Consider the following 15558-nt stretch of genomic DNA (forward strand, 5'->3'; position numbering starts at 1 on the left):
AAAACTCAAAAACTTCTTTTTTACTCTCTCACAGATTATGAGCACATATTTTTCTATGGTCAAAGATTCAAATCCCATGCCTTTAGTGTGCAAAAGGAGCAGGGTTCGAGGTAGAGGTTAGATTGAGATATCCAAACCAACTAGAGGTCTGCTTAGAGTTATCTCTTTAGGTTCCAAAGTTGCTAATGGTGGTAGAAATAGTGAGTTAAAGGGGTTAAGGCCAGTGCAAACACCATCTATGACCATAGATGATTGAGGATTGTTTGGTTTGAGTGTTGGGTTTTCTTTAGAGGGTGGCTCCTATTTTGGTTCAACGTGGTACTTCAGGGCTTCAGACTCCAGATGCACATATAACCACTATTGGTTCTCCTAGTGTTGATGAGGTATTGCCGGGGATTGCTCTACATATAATGACTTTATCTTTTATGTCCCTAAAATTATAGATTAGATATAGATCTTAGGTTTGATGTTTACATATTCTTTCTTGGTTGTCATGAGAGGTTGTATAGGTTGAGTGGATTCTAATGGAATAAAATTCATTTTCTTTCAGTTCTTTGGTCTAGTTAGACATTGCTGGAGGACCTTAGTAGAGGGCAGACTAGTTAGATCACCTCTTTTTTCATAGGATTAGTTTGCTTGAGTGTTCTTAGAGAAGTGTGTATAAAGATATGAGAGACTTACAGGATTAGAGAGTTTATGATCATAGCTTTATGCATAATGGAGGCCAGGATCCTTATGGTTATGCTTGGAGTAGGTTAGATCAGGGTGGTTGTTCGAGTTTTTTTGGCCTAGTTCAGTGGGCTCTGACTTATTTGGGTTAATTCTCATGTGAAGATCTTGAGAAATATATGAGGGATTTCCTACAACTTATATTGAGAGATTCTTCATCAGTTGCTCTAAAAGATAACAAGTTTCAGTATTAGTTTCCATATAAAGGAAATGACGCAGGAGTTTTAGGTATAGTAGGAACATATATGATTTCAGTTCGTCTTTGATTTGTCTTGGTAATGTTTGATAATGGGTCTACATCCTTCTATGTGATTGCTTGTTTAGCATTGATTTTTGATATAATTTGTGGTCTTTTATTGGGTATACAGATATTACTTCCCCATAGATTATTCCTTAGTGGTGAATTTGGTGTACCAATTCTATGTTGTGACTTACTTAGAGTGCATAGGATTAGGCTTGATTCCTTAAGTTTTATGGATTTTAGCGTATTTGGGTATAATCTCTTTGATGGTTATATTATGCACTAGTAGTGGATCAATGATGGGTTTTGGCATATTCAAATTATAGAAGGTGATCCACAAATTTATAGAGAGTCTAGGTTAATTGGGATTAAGAAAGTGTTTAATTATTGGGATGGTAAGTTGTGAGTAAAAAGGCTACAATTGGAAGGATTGTGTAGAATTGCCTAGCAGTATTATCGATAATGTGTATGAATGGGTTGGTTATTTTAGGGGGTGTCATTTTTATATACTTTTGATTTGGGTTAATTCCATATTGAAGATATAGACTTTATGGGATGACACATGGTGCTATATAGATTGAGCAAGTAGATCCTTTTATTGGGTCGGATTTGGTACAACCAACTTGGAAAGATTGACTTTGAAAGATTCTAGTTGGATAAGGAAAGATTTCAGGCGTTCATGCCTTGTGATTATTACTTCCTTAGTGATTATCGTTTGTGGAATGATGGGATTTGATAGTACTGATATACTCCTGGGTTAGATTTGAAGGATTTTAGCTTGTGAGAGATTCTTGTCTTGATTTGGAAAGAGATTTAAAAAGAAAGGAAAAGTTGGTTGTAGAGTCGCTCCCTAGTAGCTAAGTGGTTCAGTGGAATATTCTTGCTCATAAGCTTTGATTAAAGTATGTGTTATCCTTTATGGACCTTGTGTTATGGAATATTGCATGAGAACTGAGCTGGTTTAACTTGTACCTTACTATTCCACGACCCATGTGTTAAAGAGCACTGAATGGAAAATTAAGTTAAGGAAAGATTAAGGAAATTGTTCATAAGGATTTTGATATATCCTGATTGTAATTGCAGATTTGAGTGAAAATTTGAGTCCTAATAATATGGCTCATCAATATATTATGTAGAGTTTAGTAGTGATTCATTGAGTTTGATCTGTGATTTAGAAATCCATCAGTGATATATAGTGATTGTTGCACTTTTTCTATGGGTTGATTATTTCCTATTACGATGGGTTGTATATATGTGGGGGATAAAAAAGACTCCTTGTGTCATGACCCAAACCAGGTCCTGGCCATGATGGGTATCTTAAGTCCATCAAGGACCAGAGACCACCCTGTACCCTAGCCAACTGAAACACAATACAACTAGCAGCGGATGAATTCTGAATATATAACAAGATACAACTGAGTTCCGAACATATAAAAAGATAGGCAACTTAACTAACTCATAAAGAAATCTAAGAACTTTAACATCCATCCCAATCCACAAAGCCTCTAAAAGACAAGACCAACCTAAGTCGGGACATACCCCCGATCATAGCCAAAAAGAGTCCAATAAGAATAGTCCAAAACAAAATGAAACAAAAACATGAAATAAGGGTCTTTAGAAGTTTGGAAGCCCACCACTTTAAGCTAACTCATGTTCGATCTAGAAATTACCTAAGCACTACTCATTAAAAAATGAAAGTGTCTCTGTTCCCTGCATCTCATGAAGATACAACGTCCAGAGATGGTTAAAGGGGTGAGCGCTAGCATGTAACTTAGGGAAGGGATAAAATAATGCCAACTCAAAATCCACTCCAAACTTAATGTACATATTAACATACATGAATATATACATATATATACAAAATGTTCGGATAAGGAATAATGTTTAGCATGAGATTTAAAATCATTAACCTGGACTATGTAGCTCTAATCGTCCTAAGGGCACCTAGGTCTATATAGGTTCAGCTCTCCCTGCTGAAAGGGTCCCAATATGTGTCAGCCGCATGAACCATGAAAATACAAGGATGAGAAAGGGAATACCTCGACCCCAGCCAATCCAATATATATTTAGTATCGAACCATGCACACAGTCCTAAAGACCCCCACAACGGCAAATGTGGCTTTTAGTATCGGTCTTTTCAGGATCTCCACCTTCCATGGCGAGCTACACAGCCTTCTTTAAGCCCAATTACAAAAAGTTTCACATAACCCATCTATTTAACCAAGGAATTATACATTAAGGTATTAACCACAGGTATCGTCATACTATTATACTTGCAAGCTTATAATTATTATACCAATTCCATTACTCAGGGGAATACCAAAACCCTTTTTTTCATTAAATCTAGTTGGGGGAATGCCACGACCCTCTTTGTTCATTAAATTTAGTTGGGGGAATGTTATGACTTCTTTTTTTCATTAAATCAAGTTTAAAATAAAAAAACATGGCCAACTAGGCCTTCAAAGCCCTTTTTATCGATTTAACCCTTTATGTAAAGCAATAGTTTAGGGAAATAAGCCAAATAATGTGATTAACTGTATTTTAAATCCAATTATGCAAGTGGGTTAAGGGAACACAATTTTCAAAACAAACTCCAAAACCAAAATCATTAATTTGGGGGAATAGCTTGAACCTCATCCTATTCACCACACCCATGTACCCCAACGGGTTTCAAAATACATAAATAAAATATGAACACTTACATTAAAACCATAGGAATTCAAATCAAGTAACAATACTTCCAAAACCCTCAACCTAATTCAAAATCCATATTTAAATCCACATGGATAATCATTTAAGCACATGTTTTAAGTAAAAATAAGTTTAAGGGGAGTGGTACATGCCTAAAAGTATCACAGTTATGGAGAGAAATCACCACTTGGAAGCTCTAAATAATCAACCTTGAGAAAACCTAGCTTGTTCTTGACTTAGGGATTTATGAGTGTTTAAGACTTATTTGATTTGATAAAGGATGAAGATAACCCCTTTTTGGTGTTAAATGGAAGTGGGGAAAGAGGAAATTGACCAAAGTTTCCTTAATAAAAACACTAAAAAATTATCGCTTAGTCGTTATGGCTTAGTCGTTATGGGTCACTTACGACTTATAACGACTGACTACGAGTCGTCCTCTTAACTCATAGTTTGGGTAGTGTCCTAAGGCATCCCGACTATTGACCCTATGATTTGTACCTTACTACTCATAGTCCATCCTTATGACTCATAGGGCCCAGTTGCAGTCATGACAGAAATAAAGGGCCACTACACTGGTAAGACTATGAGTCCCATATTACGATTCCTAATATCTCATCACGCCTTGTTATATCTTAATTGTACCTAGGTCAAAAACTTTGGGTAACACACTGGTCACCCTATAATTAGTGTCCTATGTCTTTAATGACACCTTATGACTCGTAAGGTGAGTTGTAATTTGGGCAGTAAGCTCAAGGTCAAGAATTTTTTAGAGGCAAAATAAAACCTAAGGTGTTACACCTTGTTCTACCACGTTATTGAGGACTTCAGGTTATTTGATAGATTTTGAGTATTAATGACTGCACGTGTTATTGTGATGAGTATCTTATGTTTTTTATATCACTTAGAGATTTCGTGCTTATGATTTATATAGGGTTATGGTGATTCTCAATTGCCTTAAATAGTTAAGTTAACGGTTTAGACTTTTGGTTGGTGATCTAGGGTTCTTAGTGTTTTTTTTAGTTTTGTGTAGCTTTGATATCGATTTCTGGCTTAGTATTTTTACCCTAGAACTATTGTGTGGTTTGGTTTAATAGTGACAGTATTGTCCTTAAGTATGATGCAATTTTATGGGTTTCTTGCCTTATGATGGGTCTGAGGATAGTTTTTGGTCTTGTGGTTGTAAGTAGTATCTTCTGGTGCCTTGGTCAGGTTTAGATTAGCCGGGTATATTTTAGAACTTCTGTTGTGTTCAGATCAATTTTTAGGTATAGAGAAAGTTTGAAATATAGAAATTTAGCTTCATTGAGAATTTGAACTTAGATGCTAGTGTTGTGAACTGGTGAGTCTTTATGTGATATATTTCTGGTTCTATGGTGAGGCTGCCAGTTCTATGATTATGACTCCGCATTAGAGTGCTTTCTTGATGTCTCTCGAGGGCATTTTCTATCTTATACCCGCTTTTGGTATTTTTTTTCTTGTACGTTCGAGGATGAACATGAATTTTAGTGGTGGATACTATAATAACCCTTGTATTGAAATTAGAAATTTTGGTATTTTGACCATTTTTTGCTTTCTCATGGTTACTTTATCATTTCTAATTTATGGGGATGGATGGCATGTTTTCCAATACATCTGGAAGTGTTTTAGATAAATCTATGATTTTGAACACCCTTACAAAGATAAGTTTAATTTTGTCCATATTTGTGATCCGAGCCCCGAATGATAATTTTGACAGTTTCATTAGATCCAAAACATCGATTTTGGTTTAATAATGTGGTTAGTTCAGACCCCAAGCCTCTATTTTGCCTTTTGATCCTCCATTTGAAAAACTAGTTAAATATGCCTTAAGGGGGTCTTAGGAGTTAATTTGTTGAAAATGATCTTTTCTTAAAAATTCAATGTTGCCATTGAGTCCAAAACTTCTATATTATCCTTGTAGCACATATGTAGAGCCCCGATCCTATGTCGAGGGTCCATTTGGAGCATTATTGGCTTGCACCAAAATCAACACTTACTAATATCTGGTGCAGTCGCTTAAGCGGCCTAGGACCACATAAGAGGTAGCCGCTTTAATGGCCCAAGACAACTTAAGTAGTAGCCTCTTTAGTGGATAAACATCACTTAAGCAGTAGCCGCTTAAGCGACCATTTAGCCGCTTAAGCAACCATTCTTATATATAAACCCCTTTTCACAAATTTTCACCATTTTTGGACTTTGAGCTTCAGCTTTAGGCAATCTTTAGGGTTTTCATCACCATTTGAGCTAGGATAAGCTCCAAAGATTTATTTTCATTACTTTACATTGAATCATAACATGAAGAACACTCTTTAATCTTGGTTTTAACATAAATTTGTAAGAATTTTTCCCAAAAAATTTAAATATAATTTTTCTTTAATTTGAATCTCGTTTTGACTCATTTTTCGTGGATTTTCAATTGTATATTCTTTTATCTTGGGAAATATATTTTTAAAATAAAATTCTAGTTTTACCTCTTTTGTTTTCAAACTCATTTTTCAGACTTGTTTTGAATCATTCTTGAATGGGGTAAATATATTTCATTAGCTTTCTTTTGACTTGATGATAATATATTTGATTAGATAGGATGTATTTGGTGTTGATTCGTGGGAGTCGAGATTCCGATTGGGGATTTAGATGGTGTTTGGGCTTGCGAATTTTCATTTAAGGCAAGTTGAGATGCACCTTTCTTTTTTCAAAGTATATGTGTTTTATGTTTGTTTGTTATATTTTGTGTATATCTTAGGATTGAGGATCCATCTTAGGTAAACCAGATATCATCTTTACGGGTATCAAAATATTTAGATGGGTCATAGTCATTTAGTTGCTTATCTTAGTTAGTCTTGATACTTGTGATATACTTGAAATAGATATAGATAGTTAGCTTATGAACTTGAATAATATTGATAGTGGATACCTAATTTAGAGCTCGACCCATGTTTACTGGACTGTGGTGTAATAATTGAAGTTTTGGTAACTTTTTAGGGAATGATTATGTTTTAGAGTTATTTGATGGAATGATTGAGGTTTAGAGGTTACTTAAAGTATGAATAGACTTGTATTAGTTGATGAGACTTAATTTATGGACTAAGTTAGGTCTGGATAGTCCATAATTTATTATTATTGGGATTATTTTTTACTTTGTGTTGCACGTGTGGGGATTATGTAAACTTCATTATGGACTTGAGTAATTATTTATGATCGTGTGCTCGAGTGGGTTCTTATATGCACACTGTTTTTGTATTGAGAAGATATATTATTGTGATGCCTGAATGGGAATTTTACTTGATGTTATTGGACATGTTTGTGCATTAGATGCCTTATCTATTGTTGTGTTACCCAATTGGGGGCTTGGCTTGTCATCATAGGCCTTATCTGAGTATTTAATTGCATAGTCAATATAGTGATGCCTTAGTAAGGGGTTGAAAATAATAATATTGATGAATATATAACTATTTATTCTTGTGTGCCAAGTGAAAACTGATATCATGAATTAATGATACATTGAGTTGATTTTGAAGTCATTGATACTTATATTAAATAGATTTTGATCTTCATACTGATACATTGAGAGCATTACATCCTCATATCATGCATGCCTGACAATGGTACCGTTGTGACATTTTGATTTTTGTAAGAAAATAAGACACTTTATAAAATGCCTATATCGAGGAATGTGCCAATAAGGTTTATTTGATACATAAGATTGAGATTATAAGAGTATATAAGTTGCAAACCCACTATGGGTCATATCTTAGGACCACTGATTCTCGATAGGTGTATACAAAGAGTTATGCGATGACTTTCAATCATTCATCATCATCATCACATTGCATTGCATGGCATTTCCTTGGGCAGCTTGATATTGTCATTGAGTGCTGACTTTTATAGTTAATTATCATGATTGAATCATGTTTCTGATATTGTGTATTGAGCATTAATTTTATTTTGTTATATCATGTTATTCTATTTCTGGGTTAATTTGGGAGTTGAGGTATATATCAGATGTAGGGAATTGCTATGCTTGATTAGTGACATATGTAGTATCGTACCTAGTGGTAGCATGACATACACATACTTGTACATTGTCACTAATTTATATCAAATTATTGATTAAACATGATAATTAAGCCTAATATGCAGTGTTAGTAAGCCCTCTTTATAAATATTTTTTTATCCATTTTTTTTGGTCATAAAATGGCAAGTGTTGATTCACCTAGACTAATTTTCCCACCTTATCTATGGATAATATTATGACTGGTGTGTTGGGTTACACTATTAGGATGAAGTGCAAAATTTAATGGTTATAGATCTATTTGGAATAACCTTGAGTTGTTGGGATGATGTTTCTTGCCATTGCTTTGAAATATGATCTGTTATCGACAACACTTGTTGAGTACATGTGATTTTGTACTAACTTTTTTTCTTTTTTCTTGTCTTTATGTACCCTGTGTAGGTTTTGATTTGATTATTAGATTGTAGATTGTGTTCCTACGACATTGGATATTGCAGAGATTGAGGTACTGGCTCGTATACTTTGGAATTTCTTTGATCTCTCTACCTGTCTTATGTTTTATTTGTATCTAAGACATTTAGATGATTGTTACTATTCTAAATCTGTATTAGAGGCTTGTACTAGTGACACCAGACCTGGGATGTATTTGGAGACTTGTGTCTCGGTTATATATTTGAGATTATTTTATACTTTTGCTTCTATTTTTATTTTTTCTTTATTCTTGTTCGTTAGGATTGGATTATGCTTACTTATCTGGAGGGTTCGACAAGTGCCATCACGTGACTATTTTAGATCGTGACATTCAAATAACATGTCAAGTCAAGAATTAGAATCTGAAGTCATGTGTCGATTCGGGACTAGGTGTCGGGACACGAGTTGAGGTTCGGAGTACATTTTTGTACCCTATATAAGAAGGTCATATAGTTATTAATATTTATCTAATAATTTCTTGTGATGATTGAGATTGATAAGGGATAACGTGCAGAGCACGTTCATAGATACTAGTATATATATGATACATATATATATGATATATGATACACACACACACACACATATATATGTATGTACGTAAATATATGTATGTATGTATTTGAGTGTGTGTGCATATATATATATATATATCCTACTTTATAATAATATGAAAAAATAAAAGAGATTAGTACTGAAAACACTTCTAAATTTGAAGCGAATTATTACTTTAGTCCCCAAACTATTGAAAGCTTTATAAATACCTCTCTACTTGACTAAGTGAGTCTTAAAACACTCCTCTTATGCCACACATGCGTATATGTGTAATTTTCTGTTGATGTGGCCTGCACAGATATATAAATATATAGAATTTTTTTATTCTTGTAAAAAAATATAAATCTTTTTCTTATCCCACCTCATTCCCTATCCATTACTCCAACCCCATACCTCACCACCCATTTTTTTTAAAAAAGAAATTATTTTTTAAAAAAAGTTTTAAATTTTTCTTATCCTACCTCATCGCCTGCCTCGAATTTCCCCAATTTTTTTCAGATACGAAACTTGATCTTTTTAAAATGTTGAGGCCTAAAGCTTGTAATTGAAACCTAATAGTGAGATCTTAGTACTTGTGCTTGATTTCTTGCTTGGAATTTGAAATTTCTCAAGTAATATTTAAATTTTATGCCGGAATTGATGAGAATATAGATATGTTTTCTTCTTCTCTTGCTATGAGTTGTTAATTTTTCCAACTTTGGTTTATTCATGATTCAGTTGTGATTTGTGTATGCGCAGTGCGTATTTTCCTAGATAATCAATAAATTATTAAGAATTTGATCGTTACTCTATGTTTTTAACTTAAGATTAGAGGTTGTAAACTCTAGTTTTGCTTGAAACCCTTTTTATCCTTGACAAAAGGGATAAGGATGAGGAGTAGTGATTATAATAACCTTGTTTTACCATTTAATAGTAGATATTAGACATAAGACTACTAATTGAGGTATTTGATTGTTTACAAAGCAACATGTGTGAGGTGTTTGAAAGAATTCATACATGAAATTTCATCGTTTTATTGAGGGTTGATGTTGAAACTTATGAACTAGACTATCAGCTAATAGTTTGTTGCACTTAGTCAAATTAGTTCTTACCTATACATATGATAGCACTCATGAGTGTATAACTCCAAGTATCTCTTACTCTTGATTACACACTTTTGATTTCACTTTTGCAAATTAAAGTTTGAAATCAACCATTTGAACAAGAAATCGTTTGAACAACTACTACTGAAAATTACTCTAATGGAAACAGTTCAAAAACCGTTGTCGTAGACATTGAAACCATTGTGATAGAGCTACTGGAACAGTTTGAAAGACATCCCATATGTGAGAGTGGGTATAGATGTATGGCAATGATTTGCGCGACGATTATGGCACCCGCTGTCATAGACCTACCTATAGCAACAGTTTTATTCCCCTCCCATTGGGATGCTTAAACTTAGCTATAGCAATGATTATTACCCATTGCAATAGACCCTATTGCAATGCTTCAACTTAGCTATAGCAAAGGTTATCACCCGTTGCAATAGACCCTATTGCAATGATAATACAGCGTTGCAATAATCCTATTGAAACAATTTTATTATTCTATTAAAACTATTTAAAAAATCTATTGCAACGATTTTATTCAGCTATTGTAATAGTTTATCAGATGATGCAACATATTTTTCACCTATTATTGCAACTACTTCAAATACCAATTGATGGTTTAGATGAAATAGTCACCCGTATTGTAAATTAGTATTTACATATATATAATAAATTATAATACACAATTACATACACATCACAAAATAAAATCTTTCATTTAAAAGAATCCAAAATATGCAACAAACTAGTAATCTAAACCCAAAAGCAAAGTCAAATGATTAGTTTTCCCACACATAGTATCAAGTTCAAGTGGTGATAAGTTTGAAGAAATTTAATGTAAAAAAGATCAATATTAAGGCATATATCAACAATTCAAAAATCTTCTCAAGTTAGGTCAATGTCTTCATCATTTCTTTCTTCTAGATCTCCTTCTTCATTTTGGACGCCTATAAAAAGAGAATAGATAATCTCAATAGCACTTAAATTACAATATATTTCCATTTAAAACATAGGAAGGACACCTATAAAAAATAAATAGTCTCAATTAGCACCTATAAAAAGTGTATCATCGCTTGTATAAGTTGAGGTGCAATTTTCCAAGTCAAATATTAACAAAAGTATGAACATTAGAGCTGGAAAATGCTGAATAATTATTTTTTTTGTTACTAGAAAAAACTATTGGATGCATGATGTAAGTAGTAAGAAGAAGTAGGTGTACACAAGTGATAGAAAGAGGCAAATTGATAGCAAAATAATGACAGTAATCTAGCATGTATGTCCACACCTGGTGCTAACCGGAACTGAAGAACAAGAAACTACAAAGACAGTTTAAATTGTCATATTGTGAAATGCATAGTTGACAGTAGAACAATTCATTACTCCCAGGCTAAATCAAAACATCTAACACAAAGAACCAAAACAATGTAGTGGACAACATAAGCAAAACCAAATACTCAATACATTGGCATCTCATGAGTGACTGCCATATTACTATCTATAGTAATAGGACTTTTGATCAACACAATTACAATTCACACCCTATCTAAATGTTTTGTCCCATTTTATCTGCAAGGATCAAAGTTAATAATTCAACATCTATCTAGTTCTAGTCACTTGAGTTATAATTTAATTTTCAACAGAACCTTGCCTTGTCTTCCAGTTCAATCCTTTGCAACTTGGATGTTAACAATAGCTGGAATTTCCCTCCTGAAACAACACAATCCCTACACTTCTCTCAATCTCGAAATCCTCATATGACAACTTTTTAGGCCAACAAGACATATTAGCTCCACAAAGAATGTTAATTGAATTCTTCCCATCAGACAGAAACATCACCACAACATGTCAAGTTGGAGCATTAGAAATAGTAGTAAGATAATCCAAACAAACCCCCTACCATCTAATGCCTCACTAATCAATTTCCCATTAACATATTCACCAACTTTTCCAACAAATAAAGTTGGACATCCCAACTTTCCATCATAAAAAACTTGATGGAGATGGGAATATAAAACATGTACGAAAAAAATAATACTATTTTTTGTGGATTTTAATGAACTCACACTAAGTTAACATACGTGGATGACACTGTCTTTATTTATAGGCTAACTATTACACGTTGGTTTCAGGTAACTGTAGATTTTAAGGGCACTACTTTAAGACTTATCCGATTGTAACTTGTAAGTGTGGTTTGATACATAAGATAGTTCTAGTCACCGATTTTAAATCGGGCCGTTTTGTTAGTGGGATAGGATAGATAAAAATATCTTATGGGTTAGGATGTACCATGGGATTAGCAGCTATCCTATCGTTCTACAATGGAATAATGTTTGAGTGCAGAGTAATTCACGTAGAACTGGTTTCAAGGAATTCCACCATGAATTCTCAACCCTTCAAACTAATATAGCAAATAAAAAAATCGACCTTGATTGTTACTTCCAATAGATGGATGATTTATTTGTTGAATAGCAACCTTTTCCCCCAATGAATGAATATTGAATCTTATCATATTAGGATCAAGTGTTAATCTTGGATTTAGACACTGCAAGTGTGAAATGATTTTTATTGTAATATCTCGTCCAATAGCATCTATTTAAGCATTAATTTTTTCCTGCATTCTTTGTCGTATCCTCTCTTCCCGTTCATCCATTCTCTTCTTCACCAGTTCATCAACAACATTATATGAAGGTCCAAAATTACTTTCTTTCTATTTTAAAAAAGACTTGGTCACCCTGCGTAAATGTAGACTTACTCGAATTGCATGATCAGGACCCATAACTGTTGTGAATGCATTAACTGATTAACTATTCTCTTCACTTTCTTGAGTTTCTACTCTCTCTATTTCAACCGACAAGTAAAATCCAAAACGAGCAAGTCAATTTATTTGTTTAAATATTTAAGAAAGAAGAAATAATCTTGATCAACTTTGAATTAGAAAATTTTATAATATTTTACTTATAATATCTTCAGATGAATCCTTGTACACTCGACTAGGTTTCCTTCTTATAGTAACCACAAAGAAATCCTTATTTGACAAAGCACCAAAATTTTCCTTTTTTTTTCCTAGTTCCATGCAAGTCAACAATAAAAAATCTCTAAGTCAACAAGTTCATAATAACAATATAAGAAAACACTAAAGCTTGTATGAATTTTAGACCTTGCATTGGTTGAGGCACCATCAATACTCTTCCATGTAGAATTCCCACATACAGAGTAGTTTTGAGCTTTCTTATTGTCTTTCCAGAATAATATGCCATTAATAGGGCATGCATGTATTTTATCATAATCAAGACCTAAATCTCTTATCACATATCTGGACTTATTGAAAGACTCTGGTATCTGAGCAAAGGAAAATGCCTCTTTTTTTCAACACTAACAAATGTGAAAATGCTACATTAATGATCGCCCAAATTACAACTCTCTTACAAGAGTGTAAGCAGTCGTTGCTAGATATATAACCCAACTAGGTTGGGGTCGAATCCCACAGGAAATATGGTGCTAACTAAGTTGTATGCAAATTATTTAACTTTTAATCATTCATTTTCGTAAAACAAAAAAGGGGGTTTGATTTAGTTCACAAATTCATAGTTTCAGAGTAACAAGATGAAATATGTGTAGTAGTATTTGAATTCAGAGAAATAGTAAGCTAGTGTTATGTCCACCTTGTAGTTTTCAACACTTACTAACTATGAGTGTTAAGAATTCATACATGCATCATAATTTTAGAGAAACATATTCAATAGCTTAATCCAAACGTTTCTCAACCATTAAGGATTAATTCACCTAGGTTCTCTTGAATCAAAAGTGTTTATATAATTATACGAATTCTCCAAGTTTTTAATTCTATTAAGGCCTTAACGTGTGAAATAGCGGTTGGAAACCCTATTCTCTTGTCACTACTTTATTTTCAAAACATCAACTTTTCTATCGAACAAGTTGAGTTTTAATGGCACATTCTCTATGTTTGCAACCACAAGAATTCAAGATAAATGTAGAAAGTATGATATAAGTAAATCAATGCATGATGAATTCAAAACCCATAATAAAAGATTGTTTGCTACAAGGCTTCCATAACCCTAACTAATAAACTTAGCTACTCATGAGTAAAACAAAAATCACAATAGAAATATTCATCTTACCAAAAAGTAAACACAATCTTTGTGGAGAAATGAAGTAACGTTTCTCTCTTAGTGCTAAGCCACCAATCTCAGTTCAAAAATACTACAGAATGCAATAGAATACGTAAATTGTCAGCATCAAGTTTTTTTAAGCAACTTTTCTCTCATAATTGCCTTCTAAGTCCCTAAACTAATTTTAAATGACGCATTAGTCTTGAACATAGTTTCTAGGCGCCATATTTGGTCCAATAAGCTACTTTCTCTTGTATGATCTGCCATCCGCATTCCGTAGTCCCATCATGTCTTCATCTACTTCATTAACACCTAAAATCATGCTAATCAAATAGGTTAGCTCAATTACATAAAAGTAGAGTAAGAACATGAGAAACTACGCACTTTGTTCGCAAAACTTAGCTAAAATATGGGTAAGTTATGGTTCTTAGGCATATAAATATACCCAAGATCACCACCCCACACTTAAAGCTTTATTCGTCCTCGAACACTTATCCATTTATGCATACACAAGACTTATTACCCATAAAGGAAAAATAAGATACTCCAATAGGCTCACACAACAAATATGAACAAGAAGTAGATTCATGCATCATTACTGAAGACAACCTACCCTTAAGAATAGACTCGTTAAGTTGGCAAATTCATGCATACCATCTAAGCAAAGAAACCATATAAATTACCCAAATTTTCATCAAATATGTCCCCTCACAATAAAAGAGTTACCCATTAATCACTCACAAGAATTCAATTTTTAGCACAATGGATATAAAAATCAAGTTGCGCTCACTCTTACAAAGAATTCTCAAATTACAAATAATGACCATATGCTTGACCTTAGTGTAGTGCTCCACTAATAGCAGAATGTTAAGATTAGGACCAAATAGGTCTTTACGGGTTGTAATGTAGGCTAAGAGATAGGTAGGAGCTATTCTGGCTAGTAATAGTGACTATCTTCCCTAAGAGCTTTAATACACTACATTAGACAATAAAGACAAATCTCTAACAATCAATTTTCACCTCTACTAACTTTACACATCTTTTTCTTTCACCCCATTTCACAAAGCTCACTAACATAACTTATGGCGGGAGTATTTTCTGTGTTCACATTATTTCATTTTGAACAACTTTTTATGCCTATTTATATATATATATATATATATATATATATATATATCTCACTCCCAACAAAACATATCAGATTTGCACACCAAAAACTATTCCTTTGGGGTTTCATTTTCACCTTTTTCTCCTTTTATTTACAAACTCCGTACTTACTAATTTTTTTTTACTAAACCTCTTAGGAGATTTGGATCAAGTCAAGGTTAATAAAGGAAGGATTAGGCTACGCATGAGGTTACCAAAGAACAAGCTAAAGGCGGCTAGCTAAGATTATGCACAAAGGTGGTTCAAAAGAGTATGAAAAATGGCTATCAAAGAAGTGCCTAAATCATCTCCTAAACTCACATTCTCTATTTCATTTCGCACACACACTAGGAAAGTTCTAGCATCAATTGCAACAAGGAATACACAAATACCTTCTCACACACATGGCACATGCTTAATTCTAATAGGATCATTACAGACTCTTAACCAAATAGTTATATGAATTCAATTTAAGCC

The sequence above is a fragment of the Capsicum annuum genome, chromosome 5, assembly GCF_002878395.1.
Source record: "Capsicum annuum cultivar UCD-10X-F1 chromosome 5, UCD10Xv1.1, whole genome shotgun sequence".
NCBI classification, from domain to species: domain Eukaryota; kingdom Viridiplantae; phylum Streptophyta; class Magnoliopsida; order Solanales; family Solanaceae; genus Capsicum; species Capsicum annuum.